The sequence below is a fragment of the Scomber scombrus genome, chromosome 20 (assembly GCF_963691925.1).
Source record: "Scomber scombrus chromosome 20, fScoSco1.1, whole genome shotgun sequence".
Lineage (NCBI taxonomy): Eukaryota > Metazoa > Chordata > Actinopteri > Scombriformes > Scombridae > Scomber > Scomber scombrus.
Window position 1 is genome coordinate 10,611,197 of NC_084989.1, and position 14,930 is coordinate 10,626,126.

At 39.2% G+C, this 14,930-nt stretch overlaps 1 pseudogene; it reads left to right on the forward strand.

Annotated features, from left to right (window-relative positions):
- Positions 1-14,930, forward strand: part of LOC134002638 (trichohyalin-like) — a 96,838-nt pseudogene that overhangs the window by 3,569 nt on the left and 78,339 nt on the right.

The window sequence follows — 14,930 nt, forward strand, 5'->3', positions numbered from 1 at the left end:
TCTGTTATCCTGTATGTCTGGAGAACACTCATGTTTGCCCTTCAGGCCCTCATTGGGGGTTGCAGTCTGTTCTTCTTTATCTTATCGTGTGTCAAAGTGATCAGACATGACTTTCAGTTTTGATGAATCTTGGGGAAACGATGCATCTCACTTCTGTAATTTGTCATTTTCCACATTGCACTGATTTGCGCTACATTTATAAGTCAGAGAAGATTACATACTGTCTTACTATCAGTCTTTTATTGCAGCTTATTTATAATATTGATTTATTTTCAAGTTGAAAAGTTGCAAGGAAGGAAGTAAATTTAGGGGGATGGATTGGCTTAGTGCTTGACTTCAACACTGTATACTTTGGTTTGTGTGCCTTGTCATGCTTTAATTCAGATTTTATTGATTCTTCATGTTTTTCAACGATTTGTCTCTAAACATGATCATAAACATATATCACAACAAATGGAGAAATTTTGCCACTGAAAATCTTGCACTCTGAATGTAGCAATTATGGAAAACTGTTGGATTTAGTTTATAAGTGACCCATGCAGCTGGACATAATTTTTTATGCACAAATTACATGTTTACTGGTTACTGTTTTGAACAGGGGTTGTGTTGGTAATTGATTCAACTGGCTTGATAAAATAAAACAATTTTCATTGTAAAAAACTGCTTGGTCCTACTGTCAGCTTGTTAAAACACAGCAAATAAACCACTGTTTGATCCTGCTGTGCTGTTATTCTTGCAGAGGAAAGTGGATTTCCTGCAGTCTTATGTGAATGACCTCGCAGACCAGAACCAGGTGTTGGTTCAGACCATTGAAGATCTGCAGAAAGAAGCTGACCACAAGGTTTCCCATTTGGGAATGAAGCTACGCACCTCTGGTCGTATTTTGGATGTAAGTTTTTATTAAAAAAATTCAAAAATTATTGTTTTGGTAACATTTCATTCAAATGAGGTAGTTGGTTGAGACAGAGTGCCATGTTTTTTATGTGTTAGATATTATAGGATATTATGCTATGTATTGCCTTAAAAACATTTTGAGTGGCTGTTGTAATACAAATTTAGTTTGTAATATGTTGGGACACTATGCAACCTGAAGATAGCAAGATAACAACCCCGATTTTGCCCGCTCATGTATGACACATAAGCCGAAAATTAGCCACAAGCTCAGAGATAAAGGTCAAGAAAATAATGCAAAACTGTTCAGGTGAAACCCTGCAAAGATTTTCAGCAGGAAACTTCTATGCTAAAGATACAGTACAGTGTATACAAATAAATTGCTTGCTTTTATGTCACTTTGCTTTAACCAGGGACATTTATTGAGTATTCTACAATAAGTCTAATCATAAACACTATATATTTACAAGTATCAAGCATACACAAACACAACAGTGATTTGAAGACATTCAAAAGTGAGGAAACAAGAGAAAGAGAATAACAGCTCATGGCTTTCTTTTCTATTCTGCTGTGCCATTGTCTCCAGGATCATTTGTTTCACACAAGGCCAAGGCCTGCCTGACTTTACAAAATTCTATCATTTGAGATCACTTTGATGAAGGTTAACAGATAAGTCCATGAAAATCCCTCATTGTTTATAGTATCACTATGTAGAATAAAAGCAATCAGGTCGAGCATAGAGCAGTGCTCCGTGAGTTTTCAGTTTTTAAGTACAATGGCATAATTCTTTGCAGAGACTATGTATTCAAGATCCAGTGAACTCTTTAAGAAAGGGTGCATGCAAACTGAAAAAGGAGTCAAGCAGATAAATGTCTATAAATATCCTTTTAAGTTTGTGGCTCAACTATTTTTCTTAGTGGACTGGAGGTGGAAAGCTGTTTGCACAAATTCCCCATCATTTTAAAGATTGCATCAACACAAGGCAAGTCTATAAAGACCTCATCAGCACTTGATGTAGTGACCTTAAGTTATTGTTCCATTTCAGTTATGGCCAGGCTTCTATCAATCTTAGCCCCTCTGAGTGGATTTTGCACACAGAAAAGTAATTATGGCCTATTATACATCAAAGTACTTATCTGCTATTACTGGGAAGGTCAGAGGGCTAGCTTTGTGTGCTCTCTACACTAGTCGCAAAGGTCACTGCAATACAATGCTTTGCATTTCTCAACATTCAAAGCTGTCCATTTCTTACTTCCTCAATTTAAAACTTAATTTTCTTCAATGACATAGCTTTAGCAACAAAATACCAGTGGCCCTGCAGCACCTCAAGCTTGTACCGAATACGCTGTATAATATATATATATATATATATGTATATATATATATATATATATATATATACATATGTTGCTTACAAATTATTGCACAATACATCCTGAATAGGGTTAGAGTGACCAAGACCTTTTTTTAGTTTTGGCTTTATTATCAGTAATGGAATTTTCTTTGTCTCTCTCTTGCAGGTTAACCTTTTGCAGTATAAAAGGGATAGGTGAAGAAATTTTGTAAAACTAATTAAACAACATTTCTTTGTTGACAGGAGTCCTTCAGTCCATCTAGTAGCACATTGTTTGTGCCAACAACAGCCTCTCCTAGCAGCTTAAGAGAGACAGCATGAGGGAACATAATAGTTTGTTGGAGTTGTGTGGACCTATCTTCTGAGCTTTTGAATCTCCCATTTTCGACCGTCTTAAACGATGCTCTCACTGTCTGTTTATGTTACTTTCTATGTTTTCAGGGTCTAGATTGGTAAACAAATACAAACAAATGGACTGCGTCACTCAACAGTCTATTAGGATAGTCAAGGGACAACAGTGTGTTTCTGCTCTGATGTCCATAATGTGAAATCCAATCAAATGAAGAGCATTTAGAACTACTTATGGACCGTTCCACCATGTAAACGATGCAATGAGCTCTGTAATAGGAGCTTGGCTAACGTCTGATTGAATCGTAGTGTATGGTCTTGTTGATGCACAATAGGGTTGAACTGTAATGGACACTAAACAGAGTTTGTTTTGTGGTCATAATATCATGAAATCCAAGTCTTGTATTCTCTATTCTAGACTACTGTAATTAGCCTATTGTCTATTTGTCATCCAGGGGCAGGCGGATATAGCAACATCATGTTTGCCGCGTATAATAATATAGACTTGAATCAAACAGTACTTTGAGAATATTGAACATTTGTTTTGACCTATATTGCCTTTTAAGTGGGTTATAGGACAATACCTTCAGTCGGAGGAAGGTTAGACAATTATATGGAATGAATTTAGAAATCCATTTAACTCTACTATTAATAAATAATGTGACATTACTGTGCTGTGTAACCTGTATTAGTAATTCCATGCAAATATGGGACAACAGTCTTCATATCAAGCATCAAGTAAGTTGTAATAACAAACTATTAGCAAAATAAGTTTACTTCTCTCTTTCTGGTGGTATGCACTGATATAGGTTATTATGGATTTTGAGGGACATAGACATAGGTGGTTGTCTCAGAGGCAGCTGGACTGCAGCTTTTGTTTCCCTTGGAGAAACTGTATTAGGAGACTTCCAGTATTTCTGGTGCTATTGCCGGTATCAGTTTAGAGACTTATTAGCTTTCCAGCTCATAAAGAAATAAGGAAGGAACTTACTTTGTGTCATTAGGTTGCAATAAAAAAAATGCATCCTTATGAGTGCTGAAGAGGTTTTGGGGAAACATGTTCCTGATAGTAATTTCCTTCAATCTTTTGGGTTGTATTCTCATTGGATAATCATTTTGGCAGCTTCTAGCAGCTTAAGGATTAGTAATCATATAATGCAATAAAATTGGCACTTTATTGATCCCAGTAGATTTTGTTTTTCCACTTACTTTATTCCAGGCAGGTTAAAGGCACAAAGGCAGCTACAGAACAACTTCTGGAGCTGGCAGGGATTCAGTATCTTGCTTAAAAACAGTTTTGTGTTGTGTTGCCAATTTTTTCCTTGAATGACAATTGGAGGACAGGAAAACCACTCACCATTAATTTGAGACATATAATGAGGAAAACATAAATGACTCTTCTTAAACTTAATATGTCATTCTATCTTATCTCTCATCTCATATCTCATATTTTTGCCAGACTAGGAGTAGGCTAAGCATGTTGGTTTATGTTCATCCAGCTCTTTTGTGCAGAGGTGGAGTTTGTCCAATGTTTGTCCAAGATATCTCAACAACTACTGACAGGATCCCTGCTCCCCAGGTGTAAATTCCTTTGTAGGTTACTCCCTAAACCTAGCTCCAACAGATCAAAAATTTCCACTCCACTGTCCAACAGTCTATGACAAGATATTTTGAAAATGCCCCAGATAAACCAGCTGATTCTTGTTAACATTACAAAGGATGAGGGGAGTGTATGTATAAGTTGATATGTCGTCGGTTTTTGCTTGTAAAAATATGCATTGTGTGTGTGTGCGTGTGTGTGTGTGTGTGTGTGTGTGTGTGTGTGTGTGTGTGGTGTGAGTGAGTGAGTGAGTGAGTGTGTGTGTGAGTGAGTGAGTGTGTTTTCTGTGTGTCAGTTGGGTATATGTTTTAATTCCCAGAGTTTTGGCCCCTGGCCTGCAGGGCAGTATGAGGGTCTGTGAGGGCCTGAGGGGGATCAGTGTAGATCAGAACAGATCAGTAGGGATCATTTGGGATCACTCAACCTCTCTTTGATCCACTCATCCTGTCATCTCACCATTCCCACACAATTCTCAAATTATTAACATACCAGGCAAAGTCAAACACCCACATGTTAGTAAACACATTTTTGAGACTCTATGTCTGCACTAGAGATGTGTGGTATTCTGTTGTGCTGCTGCCTGAATTGGAAATATCCCATTTGCCATGCTTGTTAGCTTCCCTTGTTCATAAAAGTCAGGGTAAACAAAGAAGACCTAATTTCTTTTGTCTTATTTGTATCCGAGAAGAGAACAAATAGGTTATAACAAAGTGTCGATAACTGAATGCCGGGAATGTCTCCAGCTGTGATGAGTCTCCAATTTTGTGTGATTCAGAAAGTGACTATTTATGACATTCCCCATGAACCACAGAACAGGGGCTATTAAAATCTTTAGGCCTTGGAACCAAATGAGAAAACTGGTCTCATGACTTAATCCATGCTAATGAGAGCATAATTTTTCCTGTCATGTGGAGCACCCTCCATAGCAGGACCCTTAAGACCCATTTTGCTTCCCTGACAGCAGTTCAACAAAACAGTACATAAAAGAAAAAGTAATGCTGTAGCTGTTGAATGAAACCTCTTGATCTTCAAAAGAGAAATTTTACTGGAATTAATAAAACAGCCTTCTTTGAGAGGGACCACAACTTTTTGAATTCGTTCAGTTGCTCAGCCTTACCGAGACACACACAAAGACGCACGCACGCACGCACGCACGCATGTACGGCACGCACACACACACACACACACACACACACACACACACACACACACACACACACACACAAACACACAGGTACTATATGTATGTCCATTGTCTTTTTAAACAACATAGTTAAATTAATATGTCGTTATTGATATACATTATTTGCTATAACAATTTAATATTGGATTTAGACTGCATAGCCTGTACCATTTATACTTTGCACATAATGCAAAAAAGCAGTTGCTCCATATCTGGTTGACCCTTTGTAGTAGTGACTGCTGTGTTCAGGTCAGTGAGAGAATGTGGAAACTCAATTCAGGTCTGCATTAAAAACAGTCTCTGAACTGTGTGACCTTTATCATTCTCTCTCTCTCTCTCTCTCTCTCTCTCTCTCTCTTCTCTCTCTTCTCTCTCTCTCTCTCTCTCTCTCTCTCTCTCTCTCTCTCTCTCTCTCTCTCTCTCTCTCTCTCTCTCTCACACACACACACACACACACACACACACACACACACACACACACACACACACACACACATACATACATTTGCTTGTGTAGCAGTTGCTTGGAGGGAGAGCAGGAGTGAGAAAGAGAGAGCAAGGGAGGTCAGGGGGTTGCGATGGTTGACTATGCTAATGCTGTTGTTAATGACTTTGCTGTGAGTGATAATTGATCGTCTTCATTACCATATTAACTCCACTGCCCCCACCCTCCCCAGCCCCCAGTCTCTCTCTGTGCAGTAATGGATGCCCCCGTTTGATCCTTGGAATAATGAACTAATTAGCTTAATTAAAATCAATAGAGGTGCCAATACCAAGTTAGACATTTCAGGATGCTGTGTCTATCTGCAGGGAAAGGAATTTTCAGAAAGAAAGGGTGAGAGAGGAAGGATGGCAGGGGGTGAGAGGAGCGATACATAAACAAGAGGAGGGGTGGAAAAAGGAAGAGAAAGGACTTTGGCGAGAGAGAGATGGAGAAAGACAAAAGAGAGGAAGCAGATTGTTGAAAAGAAAGAATGAGACAGGAATAAAATGTCTAAAAGGATAAACACAAAAAGAAAGTGAGGGAGAGACGTTGCAAGTTTAAAGATGGTAAAATGGGTGGACAAGGGCGAAGACAAGAAAGCATGAGAGAAAGAAAATATCAGAGAAAAAGAGGAGAAACTAAACGCGTGTGAGAGAGAGAGAGAGAGGCCGAAAGAGGTTCCTAATGCTGATTTATGAGTGCTTGACGGTCGTTAGCTGGAATAAATGGCTTGTAGGAGTGGCTGCAGCATTACTCCCTGTACAGGATACTAAGTGCATTGTAAGGTCAGCCATAAGGCCAAACTTACATATGTAGTGCTCTGCCCTTGTAAACCTTTGTTAATATATCAGCCACAGAATGGAACTGTAACTAGTCCGTCTGATACATCGGGATGGCTGTAGCTCCCTAACATCTATGATAATTCTTGTATATCAGTTTGATGTCACAACACAAAAATGAACTGGACAGTTGGGCAACACAAAAATTAAAACACATTCTGTGTTTGTTATATATCACCAGAAAATTGTAATAGCATGTTTCTCCTTTTAGTTAATACAATAAATCAATGAATCACAAACTAGTCAACAGATTTGATAATAATGAAAAAAGTAAAGTTACAATTATTTGCAGCCTTCTTACAGCCAATGCTAATGCAATAGCATTTTGTTTTGTGGACTGAACCTGCAAGATTTAGAACAACAAAAAGCACTACAGCACACAGTTTGCTGAGTCTGAAAATGCCTCCTCTTCCGATGCATAGGGACGAGTTCATAAACAAAGTTTACTGTGCAAATGTTTTGCATAATCTATAAGCCACGCAGACATCTGTCCCCGTGTATTTGATATCACCTCACAATGGTATAAGTGAAGTTTATATACATCCCCCCAATCCTTTGAAAATCAGTTTAAGTAGGAAATTTTATATTTTAAAAACTGCTGACAGTTGCAGGAGTTTGACACATAATGACTTCGTGAGTACAGTATGCAGTATTGTTGTAAATATGAGTGCACAGGAAGGACAAATACATTCTCTGAACATTTCATAAGAAACTATGAGAATAAAAAATGGAATAAACGTGTGTAGGTACATACTGTATATTTATGTATAGGTTCGTTCAGTGCATTTTGATGCCATACAATATCTTCTCAATATTGTACAGAAAAGGTTCTGAATGTAAGGCAGCCAATGTTTTTCCTGTAGGTTATCATCATAGTTGCATCATGTTACACTTGCATCAAGCGCACAAAATTAGTCCACATTTTTAGTACACACTCTAAACTCTAAACCTTGAAACAGTAGAACAAGATGCTTGCGTGTTCCTTTCAGTCACCATCACCATGATTTGAATTATCCTATTTTTTTCATCCCGCGGTTTCTGTTGTGATCTGGTGACTCACGCACACGCACGTTCCCCGCTTTTGTTTTTTCTCCTCTGTTGCTTTCAGTTGACCTAGCTCCAGACAAAAGGAACGGAGGGGAGTGGAAAAATGGAATGATTGCGTAAATGGGTGGCTATTTTCAGATAGAAAAGAAACAAGAAAGGGGAAAGTGAGGGGGGGGAAGTGAAGAAAAAAAAGAGCAGGGAGGCGTGGGTGAGGGGCAAGTGGATGAGACAGGAGGAGGCAAGAAAATGTGACGAGGTTGGAGGATGGAAACAAAGGAAAAAGAAACTGAAGGAAAGGGAAAAGAAAAGACAAACAGTGACAGTGGAGGGGAGAAAGTGAACCGATTCCGTGAATGACTGTTGCTGTAATACACTTTCTTTGTTTATTTCTTTCTTGCAGTGCGATTACAGTACATCTGCCACAACTACTGTCTTTCCTCCAGTTTCTAACAGTGAACAGATACTGACAGGATTTGTTTGACTATTTTCTACATCCTTGCTTTCTCTGATGGAGGTTGAGATGTGATCACTTTAGAAGTATCAGTCCTACTTGTTATAGACGGAGTACCTTCTATAAAACTGCATTGCTTATGTCTCTTCTGTTTGTCTTAAAACTGAGTGAGGGAAGTAACTGATGTGATGCAACATCCATGTAATGTGCTTTCTGTTTCTCTCATTCCCTTTCCTCTATTTCTCTCACTCGTGCACTCTGCTGATTTTGACCATTACTTAAATAGTATATTTCCTCACCGCTCTTGAATGGTATTGTTATATTATACAAAAAACAAACACACACAGACACACACATATATGCGTAAGCCCCCCCGCCCCCCACCTCTAACAAATGAGTTTACCGTGGTCATAACCTTCACAGGGCTCATTATCATAGATTGCAGGTCTTTTCATAAAGCTGAGACCACTGGTGACGGATTACTAACGGGATGGACACACACACACACACACACACACACACACACACGCACACACACACACACACACACACACACACACACACACACACAAACACACACACACACAAACACAAACACACACACACACACACACACTGTGATCCATAATGAGACCTTATTCCGGACACCCAGCCCAGCTGCCTGTAAATTACAGCCGCCACTCTGCCATACATACTTAATCAGCTAATGTTGTTTTATTCCTTATTATTAATTTGCTCCTGTTTCTGATTTATCTAAAACGCTCTGCATCACACCAATATTTTGTCTCCTTTACAGTTCAGAGGGAGAGAAGGAGAGGAAGCTGTGTGCTTATTCATGTACTTAAGGGATTGCATCTGTAATGAATTGACTGGCTGTTTAGGCATACATAACACAGCCTACTACTCACCTTAATAATGTAAGCAGGTCGTAACTCCTGCTAACCCAAGGGTATATAAGGCATGCATACACAGACACACACACACATATTTGCAAAGCCTACCTATATTAGCTACTGACCTCTACGTGTGCCAGGTCCTCTCACTGTCACATTGCAGCTGCATTGGAATATGAATGTTTATGATTGGGGGATGAAATATTGTGTGTCTTTTGTGTGTATGTATAATAGCGTGTCTTATTGTTGTTTAGATTGTTGTTGTTTACTGAAACTGGACACACATAGCTATGTCCACTTTTACTTTGAGTCTTTTATTTGAATTGATACAAATAACTATACAATACCTTATAAAGTCAAAAGCACTGTTGTATTTAAAACATATATCTTTGTAGTTAAATCAGAGGGTAAAACAAATGATTTAATACTCTATCATCATAATTCAATATCTAAGATTATTCAAGATTTTCACAGAGGTCTTAAAAAAAGGATTGGATAGTGGAGTCAAGAATGAGGAAGTCCATCTGTGTTTGTTGTTTACTGCATTTTAAAGCAGCGTCCTAAAAAGCAACGTGTTCACTTAACAGACATGAAGGTCTGCCTGCATTAGGCATCAAATATTAACCGCACATTTAATGGACGGGATCTTATCTTTCCATCCATTTCAGCTCCTCTTTTGGGTATATTTTGTTTACTATTTTAGTACCATTTACCCTACATACACAAAAACATAAAGTTGCACACACATGCACATATTTTAAACTAGCATATGCATAATTAAAACACACACACACACACACACACACACACACACACACACACACACACACACACACACACACACACACACACACACACACACACACACACACACACACACACACACACACACACACACACACACACAGAGCTATGTGTTGACCTGTGAGTCATTGCTGTCAGCATTGATTTCCTTTTCCCAGAGTGACCCCTGTCACCACAGCGATAGAGTGGCCGATATTTCACCAGTACTGGTCTCTCTCTCTCTCTCTTTTTCTCGTTCTTTCTGTCTATCTGTGTCTCTCTCTCTTTTTCTCAAACTCCCCGTCTTTCTCTCTTTCTGTTTCTGTAAATCTGTTTTTTTCTTTATCTCTGTTTATACTTCACATATGAGTCTTTTCAGCTCTTTGTCCAGCACTCTTTTCCTTTGTCCTTGTCTGTTTATTCTCTTTTTGATAGTTTTTTGTAATGAAAAAGCTGGGCCATCTTAAGCACCTACCACTGTTTTGACCTTGGTTCATTTATATTTTTATTTATGTTTTCTTTTGTACAGATACAGTATGGACTGACCTCACCATAACTGTCCTGACCCGTATTTCCCACCCGTCCTCCACATACCAGTGTTCAGTCAGAGAAAGACAGACAGAGACAGGCAGATAGTGTAATGGTGGAGGTTAGTTGAGTCCAAGGAGTTCTGAATCTAAGAGTAAACAGAGGACTGTTTGTGTCTGTGTGCGCACTTTTATCTACGCATGTACTGTCTCTTCAACTCAATGTCCTCCTTTCAGAGCAAGTAACTTTGTATGGCACTATTGTGTCAAATTTTTTTTTCAATTCCCAAAGAGGAAAGCCAAATGATTAAGTCATTAGAGTAATCACATTTTAGATTTCATCTTCGATTTTTTCTTCTATATTTGATTTTGTCAGCTTTTTGATTTGATTCTGGTGATTTGTGTGCAGGTGTCCCTGTTTTGAAAATGTAGGAAGACGAAAAGAAAGAATATTTTTCTTTTTTTCCCTTTGGTCGCTCGTTTATACAGTTGCTCTTTGTATTTTAATTTCTTCTCCTTTTTTTCCCCCATGGCACCATTATGTAGCCCTGGTCATCAAGATGCAAATTCAGGGCAGTTAGTCAGCTGTGGCACACTTTACACCTGTATTCCTGTGCGCTGCTAAACTTCATCACAGTTTACAACACTAGAGGAAATAATTTTCCACACAATGAAAGATGCAAAAGTTGTATGGGGTTGTCAAATGAAAAGCTTTTGAATATGTCAGAGACAGTTATGTTTCAGAGAAGCAAGTGCAGTATTTATTTATAACCATATCATATCATATGGTATATGTAATAAAAGTTACCATATACTATACTTTGTAAGTATGCCTTGCTACTAAATAATCTGGATGTCTTTTTGTTTTCTTCCCAGGTGCCTGAGGTTGCGTGGAAGACTTTGTCACTGGATGAGCTTGTTGAACCAATACCTGACATCCCACACAAGTATGCATTTTGTACTATACAAACACATGGCTGAATTCTTGTGATTATTAGATACACAGCCTCCCTCTTCATCAACAAGTTTCAAAAGGTTCTCAAAAAAAGTTAAGTTGTGACTCAAACAACTAACAACTTCTTCATAATAACTTCATGAATCGACCACACACACACTTACACACATTCACAGGTCCCTCAGTGTAGAGAAAGGTAACAGAGTTGGCCTCAGGGACTCTGTCTCTCCTTAGGGAGGTGGAGCTCCATGGGGAGTAACTGCAAAACCACTCCCCATGGCAATATGCAAATCCCCATATGATATTTCTTACCACCAAGGGCCCCAGCTCGCTCTTTTTCTGCTTTAGACCTCTCTGAAAAGACCGAGTTTTATTTTAAGTTTCACACATTTTGACAAAACTTATGAAAGTGGTATATGTTCATACATATGTACCAATTCTGGATTTTTCCATCACCCACTAGATAGCTGAGCTCACCAGACCAGCGAGAGGTTTGATATGAAATCACTTGACTTCAATATGCCTTTAGCTGTATATTACATGCCTTTAGCAACTGTGAGGCTGTGAGAAATGTAAGAATCAGGTACATCCTGTTTTTGTCAGTGAAAAGCTTTTTAAATAAATACACCTAATCTAAAATTGCAGTGTAATTCTGCTCTGTCACATCCATTTTCCATTGACTTATTTTGCTGACAACAAAGGTCAAATACTTCATCCCAGAAGTTGTCATTTTAGTGTTCACTGTGATTTCATAAAATAAATCCAAAGCCATAAATGATTTCCAAACATTGCAATCAATATATTTGTGTCAGATGATAAGAACACATATAAATATGATTGGAGGTAACCAGTCACTTGTTTAACAGCCTGTAGTGCAGCCAATTAAAGCACCCAGCCAAGCGGGAATCAGTGGTCTGGCACAACGTGGCACAATTTAGTCTGTGGCTGTACAGGGTTTCTCTGCCATTCCTACGAAAGGCACTGAAGGGCGTGATGGATCCTCAGTCAGCGTATTCGCTGTCAGAGACTCTGGGATTTGCATCACACCTTGAGCGTTTTAAATGGCTGCACATATAATAAAAAAATGAAATAAATGAAATGAGTAAATCAGGTCTCATGAAATAAAATGACAGGCAGGTTGAAACAGCGGGTGAGTGTGTGTGTTTCTTGCCACCAGCGTCAACATTAAACACATCAGATTGAAGCCACCCTCCAGGGTAGCATCACTCAGCCAGGTGTGTATGTGTGTGTATGTGTGCGTGTGCGTGGTGAAACCTCAGTCTTTTATCTACTTTTCCATTTCCTCTGGTTTTTTGTTTATCTACAGATTTATTTATATATTTCAGTTGAAATGGTGCACACACACACTGATCTATCAATGTATTGATGTGTGAGTGGGTGTCAGTTTTTTATTTTCCATCTCCCTCCAATTTTTTTAATTATTTTCCCTTGGTATAATCTCCTGCAGAGTTTTTTACACTTGAGTTAACTTGAGTGCTGTTTTCCTTTGCCAAAAGCAGTCAAATTTGGAAAGTTAGTTAGAAAAAAAAAGCTTTGACAGAATATCCTGATTCTCATTTGGGAAAGGTAGGAACTTAACTTATTTCACAATCTGACAGTACCCCTTAGTGTAGCTGTTCTAATTCAAGACTCAAAACTTTTCTTTGTTAAGAGAAACGATAAGATATTTAGGCTTTGGAGACTGGAGGTTCATTATTGTTGCATTATTATTTTCCTTGTGGATTTGCTTGTTTTTCTATTGTCCAGCTGTTTTTCTGACAGTCCCCTGACTCTTCCCTTACCATTTTCATCTTTGCAAGGACAGTAGTGGATGCACATTACTTTCTCTGTCTCTCTGCCCCCTCTCTCTCCCACTTCTCTCTCAGGACGGGAGGAGGATATGTCTCTTTTTCTCCATATTGACTTTCCCAGGTCAGGCTCCTCTTCTCCTATTAGGCCAAGCTAACTGATCAATACGTGGGCCTGGTGGGCTAGTGTGTGGACAAGCAGACAGGCACACACAGCGGGCCGTGCCCCGGCCAAGTGTCACGCTCATTAATACACACCAACACATACACACACACATACAGCATGCATGTTAAATGCACATATCTACACAATTGCATGCTCTCATATTAAAACATATATATATGAATTTGATTTTTATTAAGTATACCTTATTCATAACTGAACCTAGAATCGATTTCTAACATTCCTGAAACCAGTCATAAACAAATCTTAACACAGCTAATCAAATGACTAAATCAATCAAACAATCAATCAATCATGTATGAATCTACAAATCTTCATCCAGTTGGCTGCTCCTCTGTCTAATACAGAGATGCAACAAACTCCTCCTCTCCTCTTAAATCTTTTCTTCTCTTCTCCTCCCTTGCTGTTTTCCCAGCTGGTGAGTTGTGACATCTGCAGTGCTGCGACATGGATAAGCAGCTGCCAGAGATGGGGGGGAGGGAGGGAGGAGGGAGAGAAGAGGGGTAGGATGGAAAGCCATAGAAGACAATGTAGGAGAGAAGCAAGTGGGGTGAGGGGCGCTGAAAACCAGCAACAGTTAGGTGTGTGGCAAGGTGAGATATGATTGTGTGTGTGTGTGTGTGCGTGCGTGTGCATAAGTGTGAATATGTGCATGTCTATGTATCTGTGAATGTGCAGCGTGCATGTGTGAGCATGGCAGCGTGCCAGGCGGTGCCATCTGGCTGCTTGACAGAGCTCTTCTCATTAACAGGGAGGTTAATTGCTGTGGCAGCACCCAGGCTGTGTCAAACATCACCCTGGGGACACGGCGGCAACAGACGATCTACACGTTTGTGCATGAACATGTACACGCATACGCACACACATGTGTTTTTGCATCTATGCCAGTCTACACACATGTTTATTTTATTCTTATGAATTATGCCTTGTTGCTGTAATGATGTAGGAAGAATTGGGTTTACATAGCAAATGTCTATAGCCCTGAGGGCAAACATACATACACGCTCACGCACGCATGCACTGACACACACACACACACACACACACGTACACGGGGCATGGGGAAGAGTGGCAATTTGCATGTTATTACTGCATATTCATGACTAATTTTGTTAGCCTTGCCTAATAGGCCTGAGTGACAGCTTTAGAAATCGAGAGCCTGCTTTAATATCACACACACTTACGGTGATACTCGCACACATATGCCGCACACACACACACACACACACACACACACACTTCAGTCACATTTACTCGCCCTGCGCTCTCTGTCCACACAATAATCATAACAACACTTACAGCTCTAAATAGGAATTCCCTGTTCATCCGGTTTGACATTGTGTCATTTGTCACAACGACTTTATTGTATATAACAATATAGTAAATCATATAGCCTCATTTGACACATGCATAATTATGACCTCTTATGCACACACACGCCCACACATGCACACACATAAACACTCCTAAAGGCATGAATAAATTAGCATTTTGACTTGTTGCAGATCAGACTGTATTGCATGTTCATATTTATTTTCCTCAAAGAGGCAAAAGAGGTATAAAGTACAGACCCCACCTGTTAA